The 7,719-nt window shown below is 40.9% G+C and overlaps 1 pseudogene; it reads left to right on the forward strand.

Moving 5' to 3' along the window:
- Window positions 1-445: 445 nt before the first annotated feature.
- Window positions 446-7,719, forward strand: part of LOC117546065 — a 10,250-nt pseudogene continuing 2,976 nt past the window's right edge.

The raw sequence follows: 7,719 nt of genomic DNA on the forward strand, positions 1-7,719 counted from the left end.
AAAAAGCTGTCAGATGCAATTACACTGTTATGTATTTCTTTCTCCTCTATCCATTTCAATGACAACACCAATGCCAACAACTCTGTGGTGTATACTGACACATGGTCTGTTACCCTTTTCTTTCTATGTGTATTACTCACTGGGATATCTTCTTCTTCTTTCTCGAGTTGTATGGCTGTTTGCGTCCAGCTTAATGGCGCATTACCGCCACCTTTCTGTTACCAAGTGAGGACCAGTCAATACTCATAGTTCACATTCTAAAGCCCTCACAATAACATTAAATGGATACAAAAAACGGAGAAATAACACCTTAAGTCCTATGAAACCCCCCCGTACCTCTTTAACTTACATAACAGTCACATTATAATTTAAATCCCGCTTTTTCTCAGAAAGAGGCGGGGCTTAAACTGGGCGGAACCCACGTGGTACCAGCGTCACCGGATATTGCCTTTCACTGCGGCCTTAAAGATCCATGCGTCTGTTCCATGCGGTCATTTCTACGCCGTCTCTACGACCAGCACCCGTGCCTTCCGCTGCTCTTCAGATTCAATAGTCTCCTACTACTGAAAAGCTCAAAACGACTTAAATAATATGTCGGACGAAGGCAAACTCTTCATCGGCGGTCTCAGCTTCGACACCAACGAGGAATCTCTGGCTGCGGCCTTCTCCAAGTATGGAACCATCGAGAAGGTGGACGTGATCAGAGACAAAGAGACCGGGAATTCCCGCGGTTTCGGCTTCGTGAAGTACGACAATGCCGAGGATGCCAAAGAAGCAATGGACGGCATGAACGGAACCTCCCTCGATGGTCGGTCAATCCGCGTCGATGAGGCAGGGAAAGGCGGTGGCGGCGGTGGATCAAGAGGCGGCGGCGGAGGATTCGGACGCGGGAGAGGCGGCGGTGGCGGGAGAGGAGGTGGTGGATATGGCGGCGGTGAGAGAAGCTATGGTAGTGGCGGCGGAGGAGGAGAAAGAAGCTATGGTGACAGATCAAGCTACGGATCCGACAGTCGTTCCGGCGGAGGAGGCGGCGGCGGCGGCTACAGATCCGGCGGCGGCGGAGGTGGCGGCGGATACTCAGGAGGTGGAGGAGGAGGCTACAGAGGCAACCGCGACGCTGGATACGAATAAAGCATCATTCCCACTGGCTTAAAAACCGTTGTATAAATATAATTGTGTTGATCTGAACTGAGTAAAAGTTGTGTTTTCCCAGCAAGCTCCATTCACGGTGACAGGGCACCATCATTCTTTGACTTTGACTTGATTTTGATAATAAACAGCCTCAGGCCTTGTGAATCACATGAAATCGGTGAGTGTTTTTTTTATTGTTATCCGGGGTAACGATATTAGCTCTTGTCATTGCACTGGTTAATAGTGAGGGTCTCTTTGGGGGGCAGTCCTTAATTCAATGGTGGGGTTGTATTAAACCCCCTCAGACAAATGTGTAACTTCTAAGATTTGACTCTATAAAAACCTTTCATTGAGTGAGTAATACCTTAAGTCTGCATTAGTACTTTAGTATGAACTGAATGACAAACACGTGGCGAGGGCAGCGGTGGTCAGGTAAATGTGTATCGGGGTTAATTAACGTAATATGTGGCATTCATACAGTGGGAGAAGCACATTAAGAGCATATAAATCCAACTCTGACTAGTCATGAGCAAACCTCATAGAAAAATTAGTTTAAGGAACATGCTTTCAGTCAATTTCATTACAACCTTTTCAATGATATAGTGTTTAATGTGTCATGGCGGTGCTAGTACCCACATCTACTGAGTCGAATAGCAGCTAAAACAATGGGAGGTTAATCATAACTGAAGTTCTTCCATGTGGTGCACACCATGTTACTTACTTTCCAACAAAGGGCCCGTATGCCTCCTTCAAACGGGACTCCTAGGTTGAATAGAGAAAAGGATGTTCAAATACAGAACAATGAAATACTCAGATAAACATTAAGACTTTGAAGCTCAGCGTCTTCAGATTGATGTTTTCACTCAACGCTACTTTGAATTCCTGTATTCTGAAATGAGACAGGAGGTGAGAACCAGTTTAATATCTGATGTACGCTGAGTACTACGATACAGAAATGTATTTATTAATGGGGTCAGCATTCTGCGTTCATGGTCAGCCAGAACACATGCTGTTAGTTAGAATGAGTTATAGACACTGTGGTATGGGAAGGTTTAACCCCATCCTTGACACCTTCACACGCCCCAAATAACTGCTATTAAATCATACATCAATATTTCTTTCTACTTTTTTTTCATGAATAACTTAAACAACTTCTAACGTGCTCAAAACTACCAGCCATTCAATCATTTTCTGGATGTTAACCCTTTAATGCCTGTTTAATTTTTATTACAAAACCTCAGTTATTGTCCATATAGTCAGTCGGGGGATGGGGCTCTGGTGGCTATTAGAGTCTTGGATATGTCACAGATTAACAACAAAGTTGATTTGACTGCATTATTATTTGTACGTAGTGTCAGATACCTCTGGACACCTTCATGGCCAAAAATGCCTCATTGACTTCCATTCAAACCACATGTTTTGATCTCACTGCCATTGCAGTATAAAACCATGCATTTTGTATATTTGATATTTCTACTCTATTCCACCAGATCCAACCATTTTCCCACTGTAGGCCGATGCATGACGTTCTTACATTTTTGCCAGTTATATTATGGAGCCGTGTGACTACCAGGGGGCCCCGAGAGTGGTGTGTGTGTGTGTGTGTGTGTGATTTCCAGCAGCAGACCAGAAGTTCCTGCAGCATGACCTGGTGCTCTCTCAGGTGGTAGAACAACACTTTTTTAGGCCTGTGCACAAACTCTCCTCCCTCTCTCTGTGTGTGTGTGTGTGTGTGTGTGTGTGGTGTGTGTGTGTGTGGGTGTGTGTGTGTGTGTGTGTGTGTGTGTGTGTGTGTGTGTGTCATTTCCAGCAGCAGTTCCTGCAGCATGACCTGGTGCTCTCTCAGGTGGTAGAACAACACTTTTTTAGGCCTGTGCACCAACTCTCCTCCTCTCTCTGTGTGTGTGTGTGTGTGTGTGTGTGTGTGTGTGTGTGTGTGTGTGTGTGTGTGTACAGACATTTTGGGGGGCGGGAGCTCAATTGAGAAAAAGGGCACTTCCCATAAAAAAACGTTTTAAAACAAAAAGTTAAAATAGTTGCACATCTCTGACTTACTGACCAATTTATTGCAATACCCTCACACTCACGTAATTGTTTAATACTCAACAGAACTCTCAAATAATCAGTTAACACAGAGACAATGGTCTTCTTCAGTATTCACTGAGCACAAGAGCAGACAACAAACTAGTCAAATGAATAGTTATCTAAATGAGCAGCCAAACAATCTAAATGATGAAGTTACTGTTTCAGGACAACCGATCCTTTTTTCATGTGCTTGTTTATTTTGTTATTTTGCTTCCTTTCACTCGAATGGAAAGAAAACTCCCAAAAAACACATAAAATAAATGGTGTTCGTTTCACTTACCATGTTCTGAATTCATCTATAGATTTAAAGCTAATCTGCATTTAAACATAACCTTTCAGGGGAAACCCTGACTTCCCGTCGGTAACTCTCTGGGGAAGTTGTGAGGTGATATGTTTTTGGCTTGTTTTGAGTTTTTCACCCGCGATGGATTTGAATTAGACCTAGTTAACGCCTACTTTGCATATCAATCATAAGTACAGTACATTAGCCTGTATGCCCATGATACATTTCCTTAGCTAAACCTTGAGCTAGCTTATCCATTAGCCTACCATAGTTAACTATATTTGTTTTTGTCTTTTAGCTAATTAGCTGTAAACTCGAGGCTCTGGCAGCTTAGTCATTTGTTCATCACCAGCTGCTGCGGGGGGCTTTCTTCTCACAATCTGTTTTCCCCAGCTCCTGGGAGAACGACCTCCGTTCTTCTCTGTCCCCTCGCTGTGGACTGGACGCTCAGTGTCCTCTCCACTTTCAGAGGAAGGGTCAGAGGAACGCAGAGAAATGCTGGACTCCAGAGAGCATTGAGTGTCAGACCCCCCCTCTTCAGATGAGTCCCTGCAGCTCGCTAGGCAGATGAAGGCTGCAAGATTACTTCTGAAGTCTCCTCTGCATTGAAATGCTTCTTCATTTGAGTTCCTTCTCTTTGCTCCAGCTCTTTCTCCTCCTCTGCTCACTAATGAATAAACCCTCGGTCAAACTGCATGTTTCTCTTTGGCAGCCAGGTGCATGAACACACTAACAGTTGTTCTTTGTTTTTGAGTAATCAAGCAGCTCTTCAAAGACACATCAAACACATCCCTCAGAAGATGGCCTTTTTTACTCTGAAATGATCCGTGCATGCTTACAGATTCTCACACACACACACACACACGGAAAGGGAGGAAAGGTGTGTGCTGGTTGTGCACAGGCCTGAGAGAGCACCAGGTCACATGCTGCAGGACCTGCTGCTGGAAATGACACACACACACACACACACACACACGCACACACACACACGTTGTTGGCATATACAGTTCCCATGCATGGTTGACATTTATGTTTAGTGTTTATTTTTCTTTTGTTCTGTTATAACGCCGTGTGCAGAATGCTTTGGCAATAATGGGGCGAAGCCTGCGAGCTAGTTCAGGCAGTCAACTCGAGCACCAATCATACATTAACACGTGACACACCTCGTCCCTCTTACAACCAACCAAACACATTCACTCACACACACACACACACACACACCACTCTCTGGGCCCCCTGGTCGTCACACGGCTCCATAATATAACTGGCAAAAATGTAAGAATTGCATGCATCGGCCTACAGTGGGAAAATGGTTGAATCTGGTGGAATAGAGTAGAGATATCAAATATCACTACTTTTCTTCTAGATGAAATGCTGACATTACAAAATGCATGGTTTTATACTGCAATGGCAGTGAGATCAAAAAATGTGGTTTGAATTGGAAGTCAATGAGGCATTTTTGGCCATGAAGGTGTCCAGAGGTATCTGACACTACGTACAAATAATAATGCAGTCAAATCAACTTTGTTGTTAATCTGTGACATATCCAAGACTCTAATAGCCACCAGAGCCCCATCCCCCGACTGAGGGTTTGTGTGTTTTTGTAATAAATAATGCAAATAATGAAACAGGCATTTAAAGGGTTAAAATCCAGAATATGATTGAATGGCTGGTAGTGAGCACGTTAGAAGTTGTTTAAGTTATTCATGAAAAAAAAGTAGAAAGAAATATTGATGTATGATTTAATAGCAGTTTTTTGAGGCGTGTACATTTTTGCCACGAAGGTGTCCAGAGGGTGCGCAATGCATCACGAGAGTATACAAAACATTTAAGAGTAAACGACATTGGATTTCAAAAATCCATGCCAAAAGCTGTAACACAGCTGAAATGATAACCTTAACAACAAAAAGAAGTCAGGAACAATTTACAAAAATGCCCGAGGAGGGCTTAAAGAAGGAATTAATAACACTTACAAAATAAAATAAGATGTGCAATACACAGACAAACAACGGTGGAAGTTGTTCTCCACTACATGTATTTATACCTTTAGTTACTTCACAGATGAATGATGTGAAATCTAATCAAGTGTTGAATCAGACTTTAGTTCCACCTGGAGTAAATCCACCAGCTACCCTGCAGTATACAAAGTCATTCAAACTAGCTGCACCTTCACCAGCTTTGAGAACACTTTCATGATCAATCATTATAAAACATATCATATATATTATTCTGAAATGGACCAATCTGCACAATGAATACTTTCACTGTCTTTCACTATATTTAGATGAGAATACTTTTATACTTTCACTTGAGGAACATTTTGAATGCAGTACTTTTACTGGAACAGAGTATTCCTACACTCTGGTACTTCTACTTTTACTCAAGTACAAGATCTGAGTACTTCTACTTTTACTCAAGTACAAGATCTGAGTACTTCTACTTTTACTCAAGTACAAGACCTGAGTACTTCTACTTTTACTCAAGTACAAGATCTGAGTACTTCTACTTTTACTCAAGTAAGATCTGAGTACTTCTACTTTTACTCAAGTACAAGATCTTAGCACTTCTACTCAAGTACAAGATCTGAGTATTTCTACTTTTACTCAAGTACAAATATCTGAGTACTTCTACTTTTACTCAAGTACAAGATCTGAGTACTTCTACTTTTACTCAAGTACACATATCTGAGTACTTCTACTTTTACTCAAGTACAAGATCTAAGTACGTCTACTTTTATACTCAAGTACAAAGTCTGAGTACTGAGTACAAGATATGAGTACTTCTACACTTCTGTCTGTTTCCCACCTAGTCAGATAATGGAGCTAACTGGATGTGCTAGCTAACAGTTAGCCTTAATGAAGTACGGTGTGTCAGCTGATGTGCTAACAGGGAGCTAGCCTACCTAGCTACATGACACGATGAAGTTGCAGTGTTTGTTACCGTTATCTTTGTATATTGACATTACATTTAGATCACATGAGGATTCACACATGTATTATCTTTGCATGTATTGCTCTAAACTTGTCTTTTGTTTGATTAGCTGAGCTGCTGCTAGCTAAACAGTGAAGTTATTGTCAGTTAGGATGCTAGTCTAGTGGCAACAATAATGTAGCAGCAGTTTGTGAATGTCATGCACATCATGCTAAAACACACCTTTAGATGTGTCCAACCTGTTTTTGTACGCAGTAGTCATGACTGAGCAGGTGGTGGTGTATTACATTAACTGTTTCCAAATGAAGAATTGTCCAGAGGGAAGTCCTCCTCTCACTTCCGTCTTCACAACAACACTGGTCCTGTGACAGATCCAGTGACAGCATGGGCGGTTCTACTATTCAACATATATTTAACTTATCATATCCTTCCTAAAGCCAAACAAGGGACATGTAATGTGCTACTACTCATCTACCTTCATTACCAGTGATAATTATACCACAATGCAGACTCTATGCATTACATTAATGCACACAATGTACAACAATATTTGTTTATTTTTATTTTTTTAATTATTAAGCTACTGCCAATTTTTATTCCATATTTGATTCCTTCTTATTCCATTCATAAATACTGTCATAATTTACTATATTTCTGTATTATTTTTCTAGTTCTCTACCTGTGTTTTTTAATCTTTGTTTTACTTTTATATATGCACCTGCACCACGACACCAAGTCAAATTCCTCCTATGTGTTTACCTACCTGGAAATAAACGTGTTTGTCTGAAAGATATTACAATCATTAGCCTTTGATCATTTGATTTCCTTACTTACATGAGATGTTCTTTTTGAAATGTTCTTTTGACTTTTTATTTTACAGACAGTGTCGACACCTGAGTCTTAATTCATACTCAAGAGTGATTCGGTCCTTCTGAAGTATGGCAGTGTATATTCTGAAGATATATGGTTCTTAATTTGAGTCTGTGAAATAGATCATTTTCATTGTGGAACCATCTCACACTGTCATATACTTACTTATGGTTTATTCAGTTTGTGTTTAACTTTGTTAAGCCTATAATCTTGAGTTCATCCTCCTTCTTTTCCCTAACTTTGAATGTATTTTAAGTGATGTTGTTGAATGTATTCCTTTAGCCCCTAATATTTGATATTTATCCATCCAACCACTTATTACATGTAAGATTTCATTTGGATAACAATTCATGTGGAAAGATATTGAGACTGTAGAACATATACAGTCTCTAATATATGTTGGCTCATGTTTCAGAGCT

This window comes from Gymnodraco acuticeps, unplaced genomic scaffold (assembly GCF_902827175.1).
Source record: "Gymnodraco acuticeps unplaced genomic scaffold, fGymAcu1.1, whole genome shotgun sequence".
Lineage (NCBI taxonomy): Eukaryota > Metazoa > Chordata > Actinopteri > Perciformes > Bathydraconidae > Gymnodraco > Gymnodraco acuticeps.